Raw genomic sequence first — 24,388 nt, 5'->3', positions numbered from 1 at the left:
GGTTTAGTTTAATTTAAGATTTGTGCATTTGTCATTTCATGCTCCGGGAAAACGAAACCCGTTAGTTGATGATCAGCTCTGCGTTTGAAATAATTCATGCTCATTTTTGCTTGAGCATATTTATTCTATTTTACACTCAGTGGTTCTCATGTCATAGCTCATAGGTCAGGGGTCGGCAACCTTCTATGTCAAAAGAGCCGCTTTGGTCAGTTTTAAACCAAAAGAAAGTGTCAAAGAGCCGCAATAGTATTTTCCATTGGCAAACAACAAAGCATACACATGTTTAATTGATAGTAAGATCATAAATAAATACAATTAAAGTAAAAGTTATGAAACATCTTTGAAACTGTACTCATTGTAGGAAATATAAGCGGCTCTGGATGGTCCTTCCGTCCAAAATTTCAACAAATACTTTGTCACAGCCTTTTTTCTGGTGCAGATTTTGTCTCATGCTATTACAGATTTTCACTCATATAAATACATCTGTACTGTTTGTCATCAAGGCTCATAAGAGCCGCATCACAGGCTTTAAAGAGCTGTAAGTGGCTCCTGAGGTAGTGGTTGCCGACCCCGGCTTAGCTACTCAAGTCTGCAAAAAGACCCTTTATTAGAGACTACTCGAGACCTAATCCATAATTCACCGAACTGAAGATTGTCGACACGTAAGAAAATCGATGAGCATATTGGCAGAGTGCTTAGCGCTCTTGCGTCACAAAATGTCCTAGGTTCGAATCTTGAATGTCGTGGAGCCTTGTTTAGTTTACAGGTTCTCCCTTCATTTGACTTCTCCAGTTTACTCTAAACTACAACATGTACAACATGATGTATGCTGCATGACTTCTTCCTGGACTGTCAGACCGAGGTCAGTCGTCGGTTCAGATCTTTACACCTAACGTAATCAAAGTCCCATCAGTAACTTTGCAACACAATCTTAAAATATTATTGTATTTGTGTGAGACTCTGGCAGAGGTGGGTAGAGTAACCAAAGTATTTACTCAAGTATGAGTAACGCTACTTTTAAATCATTTTTACTCAAGTGCAAGTAAGAAGAAGTGACCCAAATAAATACTCAAGTAAAAGTTAAAAAGTTACTTGAGTACAGTGAGTTAAGGCTGAAGGTTTATCAGTATCGAATCGCAATCGAGGCTTTGACTACTGCAATAACCTCAAGAGGCGGAGTTTATTTCTGTTGTTCTTTCTCTGGCATTTGAGTGATAGATGTTGACAGAATTGCCAGAATTGTCGAGCCTCTGATCTCAGGTTCAGCTGTAACAGATGAAAATGTATTTCAGTCACGTGGCTGTCCCCCGGAGGTACTCCGAATGTCGGGGAAAGGTGGAAGGCAAACTCCTCCAGAAGAGGGAGCTGTCCACATAAAACCTTTTTTTTTTTTTTTTGCATTTAAATGTATAAAACATAAAAATAGCAAATCGCAATTGCAATATTTGTCCGCAAAATCGCAATTAGGTTTTTTGTCTAAATCGTGAAGCCCTACTGTGAGTACTGAGTAACTGTTTGATTTGTTTCAGTTGTGACAGAAACAAAACTTGTAATAATGTAAAAATCCCATAAAAAATATATATTTCTGAAGAAAAAGGGGCACACAAACTGCACATATTGTTTGTCGACATGAAGCTTTTTTTTTCTAGGATTCACTCACAGTGGCACCAGTAACTTTTTTTTTTAACTCAAGTAAGAGAAAAGATACTTCATTACAATAGTAAAGTTACCGAATTATATAACTATTCTAATAAGTACAGTTTCTTCAAGAAGTTGGCCTGAATACTACCCACCTCTGGCCCCTGGTAATCCCTCACTGGATAATAAGAGAAGTTGAAGACCTGAGTCCAGTTGGAAGTCACATGTTGCTTCTCTGCCTAAAGTAGCTAATCTTAAAGCTCCAATCTTCCTTTTCATTGAACTGTTGTTGTGCTTGATCACAAAATGCCACTCATGTATTCTACTCTTCTAACTATTTTACCATTACTAAGGTCAGTAAAAATGAAATAACCTGTAAACCGTTTGCATATTGAACCTTAAGGCCTGTGTTGTTGCATCTCTGACACTGTGCATATGGTGTACATTGTAAGACTGATAGTTGTGGACAAACATGAGATGCATGTTTTGTACTGTACGATATGATAAAGTTTACATGTGTAGGCTGTTCTCGTGGGAGGGGGCTTCAGTCATTTTTATCAGGACTTTTTATTCCTTCCTCGGTTCTTGGTTACATCTGGAGGTGCGGTTTAGTGAACACGACGCTATGATGGTTTTGTACCTGAGTTACGCACCGTTCGAGCTTCCCCCAGCTCCTGCCTTTATCAGCACTACTGAACTACTGTCAATAAAGCTGACTTTGTTTTTACTGAACCGGGCATCACTCATTCTTTGCATCGAACGATCAAATATGTTGACATAAAAAGTTGCTTATGGATGGATGTGTTTTACTGTGAAGATGAGAGATGTTTGCTTTCTAAAGACAATTCCTTCTAAAGTCAAATTGTAAGAGGCATAGATTATCATGTATTATTCGCTTGTTTTTACGCGTAACCATAATACTGTGATATATCAATATCAAATGTCTCTCATGGACTTTAACAATTATATGGCTCCTAACCCTAAATGCTCTTTTCTGTACCAGCAAGTTTGAAACGCAGAGCTCTTTTTCAATTTAACCAACATGAAGAAATTCACAGTTTCTTAATTCTGTGGGAAAAGCCCATCAGCTTATAACGGGGATCTCGCTTGTCCAAGGCTTTTAACATTTCTACACACGCTTGATAACCACATTTTAGATGCAATTTCTTTGGGCATTAGAGATTTTGAACAGAATCTGCTAAAGTTTTGGTAAATAAAGTAGAGTATATGGACAAAATGAATGACATTTTTGTGGAAACAGCATAATTAGACAAGCCTTAAAGGAACAGGCCACTGTTTTTTCATACTGAGATATGTTCTTACCTGAGCTTAGACGAGTTGATATGTACCTGTCTGGTCTTTGTGCGTACCAAAGATGAAGTTAGCATTTGGCCTCTCCCAATGTTTTCCTGTTGCTCCAAACGGGGGTGAAGTTGGAAGCTGCCACGCTCTTCCACAGGCACACACAAAGACCAGACAGGTACATATCAACTTGTCTAAGCTCACGTAAGAACATATCTTAGTATGGAAAAACGGTGGCCTGTTCCTTTAAGTAGCCATCTGTCACGTTTGTTAGATAGAAGAAGAACTTTATTTATATAGTGCCTTTCTCATAGATAGATAGATAGATAGATAGATAGATAGATAGATAGATAGATAGATAGATAGATAGATAGATAGATAGATAGATAGATAGATAGATAGATAGATAGATAGATAGATAGATAGATAGATAGATAGATAGATAGATAGATAGATAGATAGGACAAAAAGACAATAGATATAGATATGATAAAATACTTCAATACTTGCCCAGAGTTTAAAACCCCACACATTTACATTAATGATCATTATGAAATCGAATTGCTGCAGATAAAGGCTCTCCAAAAACACTCAGTCCTGCAGTACATGGAAAGGAAACACTCCTCTGGGCAGACGTCCCATGCAGATTACATAAAAGTACCTCATTGTGTTAAAAGGTTTACAATATGTAGTTTATGCAAGTGCTTTGTCTTTCAGGTCTGGTCTGTGCTCAGAAACAAGAGTGTGTTTGGTCAAAACATATGAAGCGATTAAAGTGCATTTTCTCCCAAATCTAAAGGTTTCTCGGCTGGAGCTTACAGACTATAGGCCAGCGTAACGCCTCATTTGAAAGCTAAGACCTACAGAACTGATCTTAAGGGATCTTTTTCCTTGCATTGTTTCTGTGCTGTCACCTTTTTGTTCTTTTTCATCCTTTTTGTCAAGTTTTTGACACTTTTTTGATGCACTTTCATCTTTTTGTTTTTACTTTTTTGTAGCTATTTTGTCACATTTTTGTCACATTTTTGCTGCTTTTTTGTTGCTCTGTTTTACTTCATGTTGCTCTTTTGTGGATTTTTATTTTTGTCACTTTTTTTGATATTCGGTTCAGGTGGGGGTTAAGGGGTTAACTTTGACGGCCCTAAATTAAACTTGAACTAAAGGTGATTGATTCCCACGATATGGCAATAATACTGTGATGAATACTTGATGATAAATACTGATGTGGATACAATTACATTCAGAAAAATAAGTTATTTTCTTGTGTGTGCATAAATGTTTAGATTTATCATCACGACCTTTCCTAAAATACATTCTGTGTTTGTCCACAAATGTGTCACTAAGAAGGACAAATGTTTGTACCTACTGCAAACATAAATAATGTTGTTTCTTACTTCTTCCAGGTTCTAGAGCTACTGCATTTTTATGAACCTCCCTCCTCCAGGTTGTTATTCCACTCCACACCATCCATTTACCGGTGGGCGCCTGGTGCATGAATGAAACAACAAAACGACCACTCTATACCCCCCTTGTTCGCTCTTTTCCCATTTCCTTCCCTCTCTCGCCCTCACCTGTGCTGATGGCCATCGTTTGCCGAGAGGAGGATAATTACTGAGCGAGGCGGGCGACGTCAGCCATCGGGGCCCGAGGACAGGATGTGCGCACACGACGGACAAGCTACGATTAGGATCACAGACAGACGGAGACACCACAGAGTCACCATTCATTACCAGAAGTACAATAAGAGGCTGTTTCAGAATTGTTGTAAAATAGCTCAAATCATTGTGTTATTGTACGGTCAACCACAAGCAAGTATGTAAAAAAAAGAAGAGAGAGAGAGATGTTTAATTCAGGTCAATGGCTGTGTTTACATCCTTATGTTGTGCACCGTTTGTCGCCAACTTAAATGAATGAGGAGACAATATTGTAAGTAGAACAGGAAGACATTATGTAGGCAATAGGAAGGCGGAAATGACTCCTCAATTATCTTTAAAGCTACAAGAAAAATGGAGAAACAAGAAAAACAAACACATGTGAATGCAGAAACAAGATGTACAGTTGGAATTTCTTACGTTTCTGCCTAAATTGGTCATAAAATGTGGTCTGGTCTTTCTTAAAATCACACAAATGAGAAAACAGTGTCTGCTTAAAGGGACTATATGGAGTTTAAAAATGTTAAAATTATGCATTTTCCTCCCCCGACATGTTCCAGCAAAGTCCTATCCATCCATCCATCCATCCATGTTCTTCCGCTTTATCCGGGGCCGGGTCGTGGGGGCAGCAGTCTCAGCAGAGATGCCCAAACTTCCCGATCCACACACACCTCCTCCAGCTGTTCTGGGGGGACCCCGAGGCGACACCAGGCTTCAGTCAATATTCAGTCGTTCACCACTCTGCAGGTGTTTTTGATAAGGAAATAGCATAACAACATGGTTAAAAGCTCCAGAAAGTCGATTGTGCATGATATAGTACCTTTAATATACAAGGTGCAGTTACACATATGAGCTGAGGTGGCAGTAGTGAGTATAAAATGGCCAACTTGCATCTAGCCCCTTTAAACTCCAAACAATTACATGTTGTCATATTTTAATTGGCCGTAACATGTAAACATTAACAGGACAGCGTGGAATAAGTGAGTACACCCTTAGATTTGATACCTGGTTGACCCTCCTTTGGCAGCAATAACTTCATCCAGACGTTTCCTCCCACTGTATACACACTGGACAACCTTAATGGACCAATAGACAGTATTCTAAATAATTATACCATGGTCTGGGTGAATACTCGCTTCTGATTGGCTGGATAATGTGATAATGTTCACCTAGTCCACCAACAGTTAAATAACAGTTAAATCCCGCTCTATATCACTCCACAGCAGCTGTAACGATAAACAATTGAGCTAGAACTAGCTTCAGGTAAAACAGCTTAAAAAGTGATAATAAAAATGAAAATAACTCCTGCCCAGGCCCCAATGAACAGTTTCAGTTCACGGGACCATGGTACTTGCATATAACTTCACTTTTTCATTGTTCCGAGTCCCTCTTTAGCTCCTGAGCCGCTTTCAAATGATCCACTTGGAATAATTTGGGTTTAAGAGCAAGCTGTCCGATGAGGGAAGAAATATGCGTTTGGACTTTTAGAATTCTGGAGGCGGCTTTTTAATAAACGAGAGAAACCAAGGATCTGTTCGAATGGAGACTGGAGTGTGCCTTCTTAAGCTACTGTTCTGTGTTCATATCCTTGACAGAAACTTTATTTCTTTTCATATAAATAATCCAGTTACACCGGGGGCAACCACACATTCCGTAACAAGATTCAGAGCTGATTGTGAATCACTTTGGTACGTGCCTTATTTGTGCTGTTTTCGTTTGTGCTTTTCACATAATTCCATTTACTCTGCTTACATCCAATGACCTATATAGCAGTCGGTACAAAACACATATTTTCAGACACTACAAGGAGGAAAAAGAGAGAGGAATTCCATGATGTATATTCCATAGTAATATTGCTTGTGGCGTGGCTGCTGCAGGAATCATGTGCAGTCTAGAGGCAAATTGGGAGGAATATTGTGTGAACTAATTCCTACTCTTCTTGAACAAATACATTCAGCACAAAAGTCAATAAGCTATCAAAGCTACTTCTTGAACTTTCTTGCAAACAGAGACTTTAAAGAAGGTTAAACGCGGCACCGCAACTCACCTGAGACTGTTACCCGTTATAAATATCCTATAAATATCACGGCTGCCATGTAAGTTTTCGCTGATGTGACAGTGCGCGATGCCTGTCCTCAAGAGATGGGCCCTAGCGCTCTCATCGACAGGAGTCGCTGTTGAAACTGGGAAACTCAAAATAAATATCTCATTAAACAGAATGCATGGTTCTTTCATTTGGACATCATTTCCTGCAGCATAAAACAGGACGCAAACATGTTTATTATGCAAAAAGATGGTGGCACAATGTCGAAACATGGTGATGAACATAGTAAACGTTTGTGGGGGGGGGGGGGAAACAAAAAGAAAAAAAACAGACTGGATTTGATTAAGAAATAAAGCTGTTTTGCCGCTAAACAAAGAAACTCCCTGTGGTAAAATAAAGTGGAACTATTGACAAGTCTAATATCTCTCTTGAGTAGGGGCTGTAAATCCGAGGTGGAAAACCAGAAGAACAGCAGAACTGAGAGAAGCTTCTAATGAAAGGTGAAACAGCTAAAAAACCCAGTACACAATTACTTTTTGTAAATCTTGAAAGCACGTGGTAATGATTGTGTATGACGAGCAGTAATATAGAAACCAACATCCCCACTGTAACACTTGCAATACAGTATAATACATGTAAATGTTTTAATATATTCAAGTTACATTATGGGTACTTAAGGGGGCTAGAAGCAAGTTGGCCATTTTATACTCACTACTGCCACCTAAGGTCATATGTGTAACTGCAGGTTATATATTGAGCTTGTGCATGACCGCAATTCGGAGAGACAGTGCAGGATTTTAGAGGCAGTTGTGGTGAACAGGTCTGAGCTCATTCTACACACATGGCTGGAACATGTAGGGGGAGGAAAATACTTAATTTTAGCATTTTTAAACTTCATATAGTAGGGCTGTGCAATTAATCGAAATTCGATTACATTTTCGATTATAACACTAAACGATTACAAAATTAGCATAATCTGGGAAAAAAACTTTTTTTTTTCACCTTTTTTTTAATTTTTATTTTATTTTATTTTTTTGCAAAGCAGACTTGCATTATTTCATCGCACTGGGATTATTTTCCCTTCGCATTTCACGTGCCATGGCTCATGCTTTTGCCTGAAATAAAAACAAACAGCGCTGTGTGATGATGTCATCAGGCCGCTCTGATCAGTTTACCTGCGCAGGTGTGAGGGCTGGCCAGCAGGGGGCAGGTGTGAAACAGAAACCTCCCTTTAATCGAGGCAAATTTGAAATCATTTGTACTTTTATGACTGTTCAGAAAACAGAAAATATTCAGCATTTCAATTTCAATATTCAGCATTTTCAGTTTTTAAAAATATATATATATATATATATAAATAAAATAAAGATTTTTTTTTAAAGGCAACAAATAATCGTTTGAATAATCGTGATTTCAATTATGACAAAAATAATTGTGATTATTATTTTTTCAATAATCGAGCAGCCCTACTATATAGTCCCTTTAAGATTATGATTTTCAGTTCGTCTCTCAGGAGGAAGAAAAGAATAATGCTTGAACAAGGAACAAAACACAAGTATGCGTGCCACCAGGTTTGGTTTATAAGAATGTACCAAAATAAAAAAAGGAATAGTGGAAGCAATATCCATTTTCTTCCGCTTTATCCAGGGCCGAGTTACGGAGGCAGCACTTCCCTATCCACGCATACTTCCTCCAGCTGTTCAGGGGGGATCACGAGGCGACGCCAGTTATGCAGGCAATGGATAAACACATGGGTGCCATATTGCATCGCTCTGGACACGGTGGCTGAGCGGTTTGCACCCTTGCCTTACAGCAAGAAGGTGCCGGGTTTGATTCCCAGACCGTGCGGGCCTTTCTGTGTGGAGTTTCTCTCCCCGTGTCTGGATGGGTTTTCTCCGGTTTCCTACATCAATCAAAAACGTGCACAATAGGTTAATCCTAAATTATGTGCATGGGTGCTAATCTGTGCCTCTGAAGTCTTTGTAGGCAAATGCACCAATTATCCATTTCCGCCTCAATTTCTTTTCTAGTTCTTGGTTCGAATACAAATTTATATCACAATCAGTCAAGTCATATAATAACTGCTTCCAACAGAAAATCAAGAGTAAAGCCCGGGTCAAACTAAGAGCGCCCTTCCATCAGTTCTGTTAACAGGTCTCTTAGGTAACATTTAGAGCAGCGTTAGTCGAGACAAATGTCCTCATAACTGTCCTCAGCCTCCATCAAATTACCCCAGCATCAGTGTACTTACAGAGACCGCCTTCTGCAGTCAATTTCACACTAAACGCTTCATGCTCTTCCTCCAAGAGATAGATTTTTATATATTTTAAGATTCTACCGTCGCACACCTCATGTTCACGCATGAGCTGACCCCCGAATGCGCCCCCGAAGTATCATCAGGCATAACTTCTTTATGCCCAGCCTCACCCCATTGGACAGGAGAAAATAGCCCATTTAGATTTGTCCACACTTTATGGCTTTGAACAATGTTAGAAAAGGTGGCACTTCACAGCACAACAAGTCAACTGTGCAATGTCTCTGGGGTGAAGTTTAGAGCAGTGTCGGGACGCAAAAGTGGGTCGCGCAACATTATCAGTAAGTCGCGATGCTTCTCCAGAGGGAATTCCTTTAAATGATAGGAACACGACCTGAGTCTGTTAAAATGACTGTTATAAAGTTGTTTTGATCATTTTTATCGGTAACACTTTATTTTAGCACTCACTTATTAACAGCTAATAAAGTGCTAGTTAGTGTACTAGTGTAGTTAATTAGCTCTTAATTGGTATTTATTAAGCACTTATTAGTCCGTATTTTGCATGACCTTATTCAACATCTAACTTGCTTCTAACTAACACTTTCCCTTTTATTATATCTTAATTACTATTTATTAGAAGGTTATTGGACATTAATGAATAGTGTTGATACGCTTCTGGTTATACAGGCCTTGTTAGGTGTTAATACTACACAAACAGTTGCTACCTGTGTATTACCTCTCGATAAACAGGGACAAATCCTAAGCAAGAAAACAAATCATACGCTGTCTAATTTATAACCAATTAGCTGTTAATTAATTATCTATAGCTAAGAATATGTTCCCCATTCTGCAGTGATGTTTTGATAATAACTAATTAACTAACAAATAGGTCTCTATTCTAAAGTAGACTTCTCTTCATACCTAATAAATGCAAAAATTAAAAACACATTTTTACAGATTAATTACATAAAACACAATCAGAACAAACTATTTTCATAATGTATTTATATAAACAACTGTATTGTAATTTAACATGAATGCAATTACTTTGCCTATCCACATGAAACAAAAACTGTAAGAAAAGTTCAACGTCTTCTCGGACAGCACATATGCATAAATGCTGTCTAGTTGTCCAAAAAAGCTGACAATCTTCAAATGTATGCTTGATGTTGGCCAGTTGAAAGAAGAGACAAAAGATTAATATGGAGCTTTGTAATGCAGTCACTACAGTAACACCACAAGCACAGTCAAAACAATGTGCTTGTGAACGAACTTTTGAACAAACTTTTCAAATAGATCACTTGTTTTAATACTTAACCATCAGTGGCAAAAGCTTGCCTTTTGATTTCAAGCTTTCAATTACTGCCTTTTCTCTGCTGTGACATTGTTAGCACACCTATTTGCAAATGAGATGAGGGTTTCAGTGGAAGAATCAAATGTTAGGGTCTTGAAGGTGTCAGGATCCACCATGCTGAGCTCTGCGATGGGAGCCGTGAGTTTAATAGCGCCGCGGTCCACATTGTTTGCCCTGAAGGCTTCCGTCATTGTCCTGACCCGCTGGAACGTTTTCAGGACTTGCTTGTACCTTCGGACAGCTTCATCAGGCCTCTTGACTTGGAATAACTTCAAAACTACAAATTTGACTTAAAACTTAAAAAAATAATTTGAATTTATATGAAGAGGCCATTTTCCATTACAGTATTACTGAATTTGGTATAAAATACCCTGATGTGTTCGACAGTTCTGTTAAATAATATAAAATAAATGCAAGACCCAAGGGTGTTAGCCAAGCTCACCTCCATCATGGACAACACCTCCCACCCACTGCACGGGACTGTAGAAGAGCTGAGCAGCTCTCTCAGTGGCAGACTGAGACACCCTCAGTGCAGGACGGAGCGCTACCGCAAAGCCTTCATCCCCACTGCTGTCAGACTGTACAATAAGACTGTGAAGTAACGCCGACTGTAACAAGTGAATTTCTCCTTTGTGAGATCAATAAAGGTTTATCTTATCTTATAACCCATTACAATCTGTTTTTAAAAAATAACATTTACATTCATCTGTAGGTAATATCACTCCTGAATACCAACTAAATGCATTTGAAATAAAATATGCATAGGGTACTCGACATATTATGTTTTCAAAATATTTGAACATTTGTGTAATATATAGTTCAAATAAACATCACAATTCATTCTGTACCTCCCATGTGCGTTCGCCCCAGCACTGCTACATCATCTGAATCATCAGACTGTTTGATTTTTTTCTTCTTCGTGATTGCACCATCGCTGTCAGTCTCGCTTATGTTTGGTGAAGAGGAGTCGGTGTCAGACAGGTCATTCTTTTCTTTTTTGAATGTAGCTTTGCGTTGAGCTGTAGTCAGGAGAAAGATTAATATCATGCAAATGACCATAAACATTTTATGTATTAGATGCTGCCTGCTTCTTACGTATGGTCTTGTTTTCTCCCATTAATTGTTGCCGAAGAAAATCCTGCTCTTCCTCGAGATCTGTAATCATTTTCCCTTGCCACTCAATTTTGGCCTCCAGAAAAGAAATTTTGGAAACTGAATAAAAATACAAAACAAAAAACAATAAATATATATATACACACTTAACTGAATGTTACTTGTGTTTGTTTCAATATGCATGAATGTTGAACTGTAACATAGAGAACCAATATTGAGACACAGAATGACTTTGGTCACAAATGTACAGTAACTACCTCTACCTGTCGAGGTATTATATGCCAAAGTACTGTAACTTTTTTACTACTTGCTGTCATTTGTGGTAACATGTAATATTACAACCATAGGATATACTGCACACAAGATGTGTGTATATGATATTGGTGTTCATCAAAACAGCACATAGGTTTGCTCATTGTAAGTCTGTTTTAAGTCATGAGCATATGCCATGGCTTTACCAGCCATATCAAATGTCTGGTGTTATCATTGTTACAAGTAGATATCACTGTGTATTACACACATTAGCATAAACTAATTAGTTCAGTTCAACCATTAAATGTATCAACTATAGTATAGGTAAGACCTGATTCCACACTTCCAGTTTGGCTGCTGCAGCTTGGCAAGCTTTCTCCATCTGTAGGATAAATGGTAAAACAATAATGAAAAGTCACAACTAAAATATTTACAAACTACATAAAGAAATTATGATACAAATATTACCTTCTGGCACATGTCGGCGCTCTGCTGCTTCTTTTTTTAGCTTTAGGCTGTAAACAGTAAAAATGGTTACAGAGGACTTTGTGTAATTGTAGATTATGCTGATATTTTTCCTTCAAATCAATTAAGCAACAACTTTAATTTCACACTAGAAATGTGTCTGTAATTTCCAATGTCCCAGTTTACAAGCCTTGTTTTTGTTTCAAAGTACCACGATTTAATTTAGCAAGCTAAGCTAATTTGCAGTCCAGAACCACGGTCAGGTTATTATTAAATTACATGTAGATTTGGGCTTAGTACAACAAAAAATACCACATATACGGTGTCAAGATCATTAGTACCAAAGATTAACTTACCATTTTTCGACTTTCGCACAATCACTTCCTTATTTTTCTTCTGTGGATTGCAGTACAACAGAGGTCGGGCAAGTTGCGGAAATTCCTGGGTATTTGGAATACTTGGAATCAAAGAAGAAAGAAGAAGACCAATTCTGAAGATTGTCTCATGCCGCTCAACTGACCATCTTATACCTCAAATAAAGAGACACGTTTGTCGTGGAAGCTCTATAATTTCTGATGGATGGAGGAGGGCTTACCGCAGTCTCCGTGATGAAGGATTCACTCACACCACTGTCAACCATAAAGAGAACTTTGTTGATCCACGAACGGGCGCACATACACAGAATTTGGAAAGACTTTGGGGGGTCTGCAAATCCACAATCTGGAGACTTAGAGGTAATCGCACTGAAACCATGCTGAAAGACCATTTAGATGTGATTGAGTGGACATATTGGCGTGGGAACCTTCACAAAAGTGATCCACTTGGGATGCTTGTGCATGATATTAGAAAGGCATGTTTTGTAAATGAGCCCATTTTACATTGTTAAACACTGTTATTTGTTTCTCTTTTTTAAGAAACAATTGTAATTGTGTTTGTCTGTCGGGACTATAATCCTTACTGATTTACTATACTGCCAGTCAGCTATAGGCATATGCACCTGCCTTCTTGAGCTTTTGCCACTGATGGTTAAGTATTAAAACAAGTGATCTATTTGAAAAGATCGTTGAAAAGTTCGTTCACAAGCACATTGTTTTGACTGTGCTTGTGGTGTTACTGTAGTGACTGCATTACAAACCTGGTGTCCTTTGAGTTCTGTTTTGTGTAAAGCTGCTAACCCTGTAGTTTACAGCTGTACAAACATGTTTCCAAGACACAAGGTATGACTGGGCGACGCGTCTGCAGAGGTGAAGAAATCCTGCAGCTTCCTCTGAGTGTTGCCAACACCCCCACCAGTCACCACCACAACTTCACTGTCAAGACAAGTTAGCTTTGGGCTAGTTCACTCTGTTAGCATGTGCCTTCACCTGGAAACAAAGACATGTATACAACAAACATGTACAATAGGGTCCTCTTTTGAGCCAGGACTCCTCTAAAAAGTCAGTCTCCAGAGGCAGGCCAACCTGTTAAAGAAAGAGAAGAGAAAAGAAGAAAAGACAGATTGTGTGGCTTTTATTTCTACTTGTGTTAAGTTATAAAAGTAAATCTTTTGGATGTGGGGTCAGTTCCATACTCACAAATACTGACTATGGAAAATAGAATAAAATAAAAGCATTGAGTTGAACTATATCAGGTTTATTTAGATTGTCTATGTAGGCTCTCAGTCACACAGGAGGTATCCATCTTCAATGAAGGTTCTTGAGTCATCATCTGTACTCTGTAGTTGAAGTGTCAAACGCTTCGCCTCTCATCCAAAAGCCTTCGTCAGTGCACAAAAGTATTTCATTTCGACGATATCAGCACCATGGACAGAGGAAGGCTTCTTCTCAGCCTGACACGCCAGACTAATCTCCTCTGTTAATTGTAAACTGTGTATTCTGAAGAGAAAGAAGCGTATATGACTGGCCAGGCTACAAACGTCTAGTGTCATAGCATAATGCAAGTATGTACAGTGGCTTCGTTAATTTAATAATGATGTAAATTATAATATTATCATAAATACTTATTATTCTATTCTTGTTAATCTAAAGTTGTTAAGCTTAATTTGCTCTAATATGTTGTAGTCTTAAATAATTGTGAAAATATAATTGAACAGAGAAAAAAAACATAGAAACAATCTAAAAAGTGGAAAAAACAGGTGCCGCTCTCTACCATACCCATAATGTTCAAATGTTAAGTGTCAAACTCCTAATGTTTTAAGTGTGAACTCCAGTATTTTACCTTTTAAAATCTCCATTAGTTTATGATGAAAAATCTTTTGTAAATCAAATAATGCGCCCGTCGTGGTTGCCATGGGCCCTGTGTGTTAGCACTATATAAGGCTCACAGTTCCAAGGGTCAGTTCTCACTTGGACTTCGACTGCTACTGAACTGGTGCGTATCATTTAGCATGTTCTGCTTTAAATAGTGTTTCCACATTCATCTGTCGGCAATTTAAAAGCACTTTAACAAACACATGTTTCATATTTTGCCAGGTTTGTGAAAACGCCTGGAAAACTTTGAAGATGCCTCCGTTGGACCTCCCTCCCGACCTCCCGGACCTGCAGGTTGGAGGTAAGTTTCCCTAAATCCTTACTTATTAGTACCTATTGTTGAATGACTAGTTTGTGAAAGACATTTGTCCTCAAAAGTCTTTTTTAGCGAGGCCGTTGTTAGGTGTGATACGTGCAAACTGACATTAACACTAAGCTAACGTTAGCGTTTTCTTTGGTCAATGAAACCAAAAACCTGCTGAAAACAAGTCAAATGTAGCAAATGATCAAATTATTTGCAAATGTACAGTTATATTTCATAACTTGACAGAGGAAAAACATGTTTTAAAAGGGCAATGTGGGGCTAACAAGCTGACGCTAGTTTGGTTAGCAGACAAAACGATAGCAGACAGTTCATTCGACGATTGCTTCAAAATGTCGCTGTAAAACCTGGATAAAAGTTCAAAATGTGAAAGGAGAGGGCACAAACTAACACAGTAGAAAAGAATATGTGGGAATTTGTTTGGATTTTGTGTGCTGGACGTTGTTGAATGTCACATGTTTAGTAGCGACATGTCTAAACAAAATGGCGCCGGCTTTGGAATGTTTACTTTCAAATGCACAGTATAACATGAAGTTACTGCAGGCCTTGTACAGACGTCAAATGATTTAGTATTTTGATGCAGCAGTGTGTTTGGAGACTTTGACACCAGCTCAGACACAAGGAACAGGACTGTCCACTCACTGACAGTTCCTACAGTGTCCAGCTTAGGACAATTCTTAAACAAATAGATGAAAAGATGAGGAAAAATGTCTAAAAGCAAAAATAAAATAAAAAATTACATGTACATAGAAACCTAATTGAAATACTTTTGTAAATAGCTGCAGTACTAAGCCAGTTTAATGGGACTAAGTTTTTAAGTTGAAAAGTACAATTCTGACTCATGTTTTTCTGTGTTTAGGAGACGCCCCCTGGCTGCCGCCTGTGGACCCTCCTCCTCCTGCGGTCCTCCCCGTCGGAGCTGACCCTGGCCCCGCCCCCGGTCAGCCTCCGCCTTCTTCCCCGCCTTCTGCGGGTTTTTCTCTTTCGGAGAACTATTTCTCCCACTCTTTTGTCACCCCTTACTTTGCCTTGTCCTTAGTTCACGAGGACATCATCCCCTATCCTCTTCCCACCTTTTCTGACTCCTTTCCGGATCTCATCCTGTCTTCTCTTTCGCCCCTTCTTCCTGTCTCTCCTCCTGCCTCTCCTCTTGCTTCCCCTCCCTCTTCTTCCCTGGAGGAGCTTCCTGACCTTTACTTCTTCAACTACGAGGATCCCCTCGTTGTTGCTTTGCCTTTTCCCCCCTCTCCTCCTGCTGCTGTGCGCCCTATCCCTATCCTCCCTTCTCGGGTCTTTCCTCCAGGGGCCCTCTCTGCCCCTGCTGGCCCTTCTGTTCTGACCCGATCTGCTGGGTCTGCCTTTTTCCCCTTTTCCCCTCGCTCCCCCTCTCCTCCTTCTTCCCCTGTTTCCTCTTGTCCGTCCTCTCCCTCCCCCTCTCCCTCTCCCCCTTCTTCTCCCTTTTCCTCTTGTCCGTCCTCCCCCTCTCCTTCTTTTTCCCCCTTTCCCTCTTGTCCGTCCTCCCCCTCTCCCCCTTCTTCCCCCCTTCCCTCTTGTCCGTCCTCCCCCTCTCCTTCTTTTTCCCCCTTTTCCTCTTGTCCGTCCTCCCCCCCTTCTTCCCCCTTTTCCTCTCTTCCGTCCTCCCCCTCTCCTCGCTCCTCTCGTAAGCGCTTTCGGGAGGACGAAGACGTTGAGCCTCAGGCTAAGAGGTCTCGACGTACTTTTTAGAAATGTCTCCTTTTTCTGCTGAGGACTTCTCCCAGTAGAGTGTATATATCTGTAAATAGTTTGTAAATAGTTGGTTTGCTGTGCTGTGTTATAGTAAGTAAGTTAGTTAGTAAGTTAGTAAGTAAGTGCTTTATTTGAAGTTGTGTTATTTGTTCCTGTTGGGCGGCACGGTAGTACAGCGGTTAGAGCTCGTGCTTCACAGCTAGAAGGTCCGTGTTCGATTCCCACCAGGGACGCAGCCTTTCTGTGTGGAGTTTGCATGTTCTCCCCGTGTCTGCGTAGGTTTCCTCCGGGTACTCCGGTTTCCCCTACCACTAAAAACATGTACAATAGGTGAATCCTCCAGCCAGGTGTTTCTGACCACCAGCCTGGCTCCACATCATGGAGATGGGTCCCCGAGCGCCGGCCCACGCTGGCAGCTCACTCCTCTTACAGGTCGCCCCAGCGACATTGAGGATTAATTTCCCTACGGGATTAATAAAGTATAAGTTAGTAAGTTAGTGCTTTATTTGAAGTTGTTTTGTTTGTTAGTCCTGAGCCGCTGTGGGCCAACCTGACCACAACGAGTTTTTCGAGATCAGGGAAACCGTAGCACCTGCGCCTCTGATCCTCTGAAACGGTGCACCGCCTCCTCCAGAGCGTGATGTTCAGCACTAGTCAGCTCCACCTCCGCCTTCCTCTTCGTCCTCCACAGCTCCCTCCGCTCCATAACAGTCGTTCACCAGCTTTGAGAAGAGTTTAGCTGTTTATCCGTCTCATTCTCCTGAGAACATCCATTAGCCAGAACACTATAGAAGGCACGTGAGGCTTAGTTGTGAGTCTTGCCCGGATACCTTCTCCTTGGTCCCTTCCTTGTTCCCTGCAGCGCCTCTTGTGACGCCTCCTTTGTGCTGCAGGTGTGGGGGGCTCTTGGTGCCTCTTCAGTGTTTTAGAAGAAGACATTTGTCGGTCTCTGTTTGTTTACTGTTTGTTTGTTTGCTGTTCAATAATCTTGTTGTTTACTTTCTTACAGGAAGCTGTTTGGAGGGGAGAGACAAACATCCATCAGAGGAGACGGCTCTTCCACCCCCGGTTGTTCCGAAGGTAGAGTCTCCTCCACCACCACACCCCCAACCTGCTCCCCTTCTTACCTCCTTTTTCAAATAAATAAACTTTTTACATTTGAACTTGTACCTTTTGTAGCTTGACTTTGTCGGGTGAACTGATTTCTAAGGTTTTTCCATCAGTTGGTGAATTTTTAGTTCAGACTTTGACTCAACCAGGTTCCACATGTTCTGGTTTAGATGGAAATGTGGCTTTTGCAGAAGCTACTGTCAGTGTTTATGAACTGAAAAAGTATCGTAATCTGTTGAAACGATTGTAGCCGAGTCCTATGTGGAAAAATACAGCATTTTACCGATTCAGAGTTTCTTCTGGGTTTGAATCTTATACAGTATCTTATTTAGGTCATGGCTTGTTAATTCGGGGTAATGGTGAGTCCCATAACAGTTGAGAACCATGTTATTTGGGATTTAGCTCAGGATACTTTCACAAAGCTAATTATTTCATCTAATAAAACCCAAAGGTTTTTACATTTAGACAGAAGTTTAACCAAACTGAACAAACTAATATCATGCACGTGTTAAACTGTGATGGCCAGGTTATTTTTAATTTTTTTTAACTAAAAGTCACTTTTTAATCGGTGCAAATTAAGTTTACCTTAGGTAATAATAAAGGAAAAGAAAATTAAATACATGTTCTTGAATTAAGGGAATCAAAGGGATATTTACTGCACAGATACTTTTCTTAATCAGATTATAACTAGCTGGATCAACAAAAACATGACAGTCTTGTTTTAAAGATACTTTTCCACTTTTTGATTTTTGTGAATAAAATTTCTAACTGGGCAGAGCATTGTATTGTAAAGGACTGTAATCCGAGGCCATGGTTCTCCACCGGAAAAAAGTGCCTCCCCCTTCAGGTCGGTGGGGAGTCCTTACCTCAAGTGGAGGAGTTCAAGTACCTCGGGGTCTTGTTCACGAGTGAGGGACGGATGGAGCGTGAGATCGACAGACGGATCGGTGCGGCGTCAGCAGCGATGCGGTCGCTGTATCGGTCTGTCGTGGTGAAGAGGGAGCTGAGTCTGGGGGCAAAGCTCTCGATTTACCGATCGATCTACGTTCCCATGATGAAGATGAAAACAGGAGAAGGTGGTTCATCAGATGTTCACAAACAGAGGTTGTGTGCGGAGCAGGAGAACACACCCGCTACATGTTTTTTGTTTTTTTAATTTAAATTTTCATTGATTTTAAGACAAACACATAAAAAACAAAAAACAAAACAATAAACAATAATGGCTGGCGCACCCATCCATTTATCTGTATAGCTCCTCCATTTACGTACTAAGTTTAATTCCTAAATATTTCATTCCTTTAGGTACCCATTTGAATTTAAATGTTCTATCACATGAATAACATTGAGAAGATAAAGGCATGGCTTCAGATTTTCCCCAATTAACGGTATATCCTGATATTTTCGAATACACCAGTATTGTATTCATCAAATGTGGCAAAGATGATTGTGGATCAGTAATTATAGCAAGAATATCATCTGCATAAAGTAGTAACTTGTTTTCTTGCTGACCGCCAAGTACGCCTTTAATTTCTACATTTGATCGAATACTCACTGCTAATGTTTCTATAAAGATAAGGAACAACAGGGGACTCAACGAACACCCTTGTCGGGTCCCGTGTGATAAGCAAAATAGTACCATTGGAAATAACTGCAGCCTTTGGTTCCTTGTACAGTATGTTAACCCATTTAGTGAAATGTGGACCAAATCCAAATTGTGATAAAGCAGTGAAAAGAAAACGCCATTCAACTTTATCAAACGCCTTCTCCGCATCTAAGGAGAAGGCTGCTACTGGTACATCTTTGGACTGACTTAACCACATTAAATGTAACAACTTTCGAATATCATCAGAGGAAGAGCGTGTTTTCATGATTGGGATGTATAATACTATTCAAAACTCTTTGTAAACACAGGGCCAGCACTTTGGTAAGTATTTTACAGTCTAAATTCAACAGGCTAATTGGCCTATAATTTGATGGGTCTGTATTATCTTTGTCCTTTTTTGGTATCAGAGATATCAATGCTTCATTAAAAGTGGGAGGAATCTGTTCTCTTTCAAAGGCTTCATGATATACTTTCTGTAATACAGGAGCAAGGATGTCTATGTAAGTTTTGTAAAACTCTGCGGGAAATCCGTCATAGCCTGGGGATTTCCCAGATTTCATCAGTGAAACTGCTTTCCTGATTTCCACCTCGGTTATTGGGGATTCAAGCAGTTTTACATTCTCCTCAAGCAATTTAGGCAGATTGAGTTTGGAGAAGAATAACTCACTCTCCTTTTGGAAGTCACTTTCAGATATTGTAGAAGTATATAAAGTTAAATACCCCATTTATGCCTGCAATAGAAGTGATCACTTTCCCAGTCTTTTCCCCTCCCTCATAAAAACGTTTTTTTTTAAGTGAAACAGTATGCCACTTTTTTATTATAAATTTCATTCAACTGGAATTTCAAACTACACGGTAGCGCAGCGGTTAGTGCTCTCGCTTCACAGATAGAAGGTCCGGGTTCGATTCCCCCCTGGACGGGCCTTTCTGTGTGGAGTTTGCATGTTCTCCCCGTGTCTGTGTTGGTTTCCTCCGGGTACTCCGGTTTCCCCTACCACTAAAAACATGCACAATAGGCCAGGATGAATGATGTGAGTGAGTGAATGTATGGTGGTGTCAGAGGGTCTGTTGGTGCAGACGTGTGCAGTCGCGAAAGCGCTTCTGACAGTCTCCCCCAGGGGAAACTGAAGCTACAAACGTAGCTTTCCACCACCGAGTGTGGATGTACAATTGTACAATTGTCTCATGTAAAGCGCTTTGTGACCATGTCGGTGAAAGGCGCTATATAAATAAAAATCTTCTTCTTCTTCTTCTACATATGACTCGGTACAAGGACTCAACCTATTTTTCAGACAACTTATTTTCTTTTAATTTAATTTACGTTTCTCTAATTCTTGTATTTTCTGCAAGTTTTCTCTTATCTTTTTCGTTCCATATGCTATAAGCTTCCCCCTTATATAGGCTTTGGAGGCCTCCCAAACACTTTCAATATAATTTGTGCTACCCAAATTCACTTCAAAAAAGTTTTTTAAATCCTCCCCGAGTTATGTGTTTAAAGACTTGTCCTGTAAAAGTGAGAGATTCATTCTCCACCTTAACCCTTTTCTATTCTCCACACCTAATTGAAGACAGAGTTCAACGGGTGCGTGATCAGTAAGTGCAATTGTTTTTATAGAACAACTTATTACATTACTAATCAAAGAGTTTGAAAGCAAACAAAGATCAATTCTCGAATAAGACTGTGAGAATACAATGTATATTCCCTCTTAGACGGATTAATTAACCTCCATGCATCAGTCAAACCTACATCATCTTTTAACATGTGAACCGCTGCTCTTCCCTTTGTGCAAAGAGGTCTTTTATAGGTACTCCTGTCAAGACAGGGGTCCATAACTTCCTTAAAGTCCCCTGCTAACAATACTTGTCCCTCCATCTCACCCAGAATTCTATTTACCTCATGAAAAAAATGTGGGTTTTCCTTATTTGGAGCATAGATAAGCCCTCAATCATAGCCTGAACAGCAGTAGTCTTCTTTCTGTATCTTTAAATTCTTTTTTTGAACACAAAATGAATATTTCACTTGATGAGAATCATTACCCCATTTCGAGCACTTGAAAATGAGCTATAAAACATATGACCTGCCCATCCTGTTCTCCTCCCCCGGATTCAGGTGGGTCTCCTGAAGAAAAACTATGTCTGCTTGATTTGTTTTTAAATAAGACCATATTTTACGTCTTTTAGCTGGATTCCCTCTTCCATTAATGTTCCAGGAGATTAGTTTAACACATTTCCCAGTCATTGCAGGGGAAAACTATGCTGTGTTCAGAACCTGAAACTTCACAATCTAGACAACTATATTCACATTTCTTTCCTCCAACCCTGTACCCCCAAAAAGTGTGCCGCCAGCCATACGAACATTTGACATGGAAAAAGAACATTTCCAACATGTGTAACAAAAACATAAAATTCTAATGCTTATTCAGTTATAATTTGTCAGGGGATTACTGTATTTTGCATTAATCACAACAAATCAAATCATTATTGGGCTTGCGGGTTGACTTGTGTGATGGTGGGTTCCGACGCCGTATCAGTTGAGAACCACTGGTTTAGAGGCAATAACATGACGCAAGAACTTGTCATCCTAAGAAAATACACTGACTACAGGACTAATAAATGACAACGCTGGGATTATCAATATAGTCCAGGATTGAATATGAACTGAATGTCTGTGTAGGCTCTCAGTCGCACAAGGGTTGTTCGCCATGAAGGTTCTTGAGTCATCGTCTCATACTCATGAGACAATGACTCATACTCTGCAGATGAAGTGTCGGTCGTTTTGCCTCTCATCCAAAGGGCTTCATCCTTAAAGGGACTATACAGAGTTTAAAAGTGTCAAAATTATGTATTTTCCTCCCCCTACATGTTCCAAAAATGTCCTAACGTGTAGAATGAGCCCAGACCTGTTCACCACAACTGCCTCTAAAATCCTGCACTCAAAAAGGTGTTAATTCGGGCAGAAGTGCTGTCATGCATGAGCTCAATAGAAGCTGCGGTTACACATATGACCTGAGGTGGCATTAATGAGGCTAACTTACATCTAGACCCTTTAAAGGGGGGGTATTATGCAAAATCAACTTTTTCAAGCTTTACATCATGTTATTATGTCATTCCCTCATTAAAAACATGCCTTAAATGTTGCCTTGGCACATTCATGTATTTTTGAGTAATCTGTAAAAACTCTGATGGCCATTTTAGGGATAGGTTTGCCTGAGTTCTCCTAGGAACGCCCCCACCTCCCAGAGACGCCTCCGAGCTTTCGTCACCAGCCGAGTAACCAACCACTGCTCCTCAGCAGAACCCCCTCCCCACTGATGCCACAGACAGCGTGTGGAGGGGGCGTGTCGGAAAGGGTCAGAGGTTCTTAAAGAGACAGAGGCGTATTTCAAGACATTCGCTACAGCCATTTTGAGAGAGCAATTTTATACAAGGCAGTTATTCTAATTTACTGCATTTACAGACCAACAGAAGGTTTGGTCATCATTGTAGTGTGCTATAGACTGGTGCTATGTGATTGAAAAAAAGCATAATACCCCCTCTTTAATGGTTTCCAACTCTCAGGCGGAGTAGATAAAGACCACTGGTGGTGTTAAATTGGCTAAATCCCTGCCCCTCTATTAAAGGCTACTCTCAACCTGTGGGTAAACAAACTTTGTTGTTCTAAGTCTCAACAACCCAAGTCCAAAGACTAACAAGAGCTAAACCAATACAAAAAGTAGATAAAAGAGGTGCTAAACTTAACAATAATACTAGTAATTTAGGTTTTAAGATCTCCACTCTTTTATTATTATGGAGCATATCAGGAATTCCACAAAACTTGGCAGTTTTTGACGTCACAATCCTGAGCTTAACAAGCAAATAGAGTGAGAGCCACCCATTGATTGTTCAAAGATCATGAGATAGAATTTTCACACATTGATCTGCCAAGTTTGATTGTTTGCTTATCACCTTTTTTAGTAAAAGCTCACCAGTAGTGACGTTTCAGGCGAAAAAGCCCTTCTTCCGACAATGTAAATACCACACACACTACTGTTCAGGTGTGTTTCAGCTATTTTGATTTGTCACAATTTTGGGCCTCAAAATTGTTTACAAACATGTTCTGAAATGCAGGCAATTCTATTAGCCATAACCAAGCAGTTTATATTTCTGTTGTGCAATGTGATCTATCCTCATGCTAGGCTCATTAAAGTTCTATGATCATAAATCTTATTATAAAAGTATGTGTTTTTAGGTTAATACATTTATTTGTCAAACCCATTGCTCAAAAACATTGCAATGAGGCCAGAAACATTCACCCATATTTGAGCCTTTTTAATCTGGCAATATCAACTTGGATTATGCCACAACTGAAGGAAAGTCCTTTGAAGCTGTTCATTCAATATGCACGCATGGAGTCAGTTGGTTATTTTTGGGCACTGGATTTTAGGTACCAGGTAGGAAGCTATTTTAGGCCATCGCTCACTCTGGTACTGCGGTGCGTTCAAATCACTGCACACAAAAGGTGAGCAGTGTTTTTCTTTCACTCTCAATCCCGAGTCTCTGCCTTTTGTAGAATTGAAAAGTAGCCATTTGATGAAGAGGTGCAATTTAAGTCTCAGTCAGAAAGCCTCAGTCCACCTCTATTTCACATCCAGGGAGCGAGGGAACAATAAACAGACTGTAGTTGCTCAAAGAACTCACAAAATAGCATTATTTGATCGAATGTTCAAAGTTCAAAGATTTTTATTTGTCAATTCATTTGACAATGAATCAAGATGTTCATTCTCTCATCCTTGTTGTGGAGCGGGGAGTGGGGAGTAAGGGGTGGAAGCACAGGGAGGGCAGGGAAGAGAGGGAGTTCAGCTTCCTGAGAGCCTGGTGGATAAAACTGTTCTTCAGTCAACTGGGCCTGGCCCTTGGATTCCGCAGTCTCCTCCCTGAAGGCACTGTATGAAGGATCCCTGAGGATTTTGAAGGTTTCACGGATAAGATATTTTGTCCCGCACCATCCTACCAAGCCCTATTTTGTCCCGCGCAGTTCTACCACATACTATTTTGTCCCGCGCTGGTCTACCACATACTATTTTGTCCCGCGCTGGTCTACCACATACTATTTTGTCCCGCGCTGGTCTACCACATACTATTTTGTCCCGCGCTGGTCTACCACATACTATTTTGTCCCGCGCTGGTCTACCACATACTATTTTGTCCCGCGCTGGTCTACCACATACTATTTTGTCCCGCGCTGTTCTACCACATACTACACTGCTCACAAAAACTTAGGGCACACTCAAAAAACACATCCTAGATGTCAATCAATTTGATT

Source organism: Gobius niger (assembly GCF_951799975.1).
Source record: "Gobius niger genome assembly, chromosome: 1".
Classification (NCBI taxonomy): Eukaryota; Metazoa; Chordata; class Actinopteri; order Gobiiformes; family Gobiidae; genus Gobius; species Gobius niger.
This window is presented reverse-complemented; position numbering follows the sequence as displayed.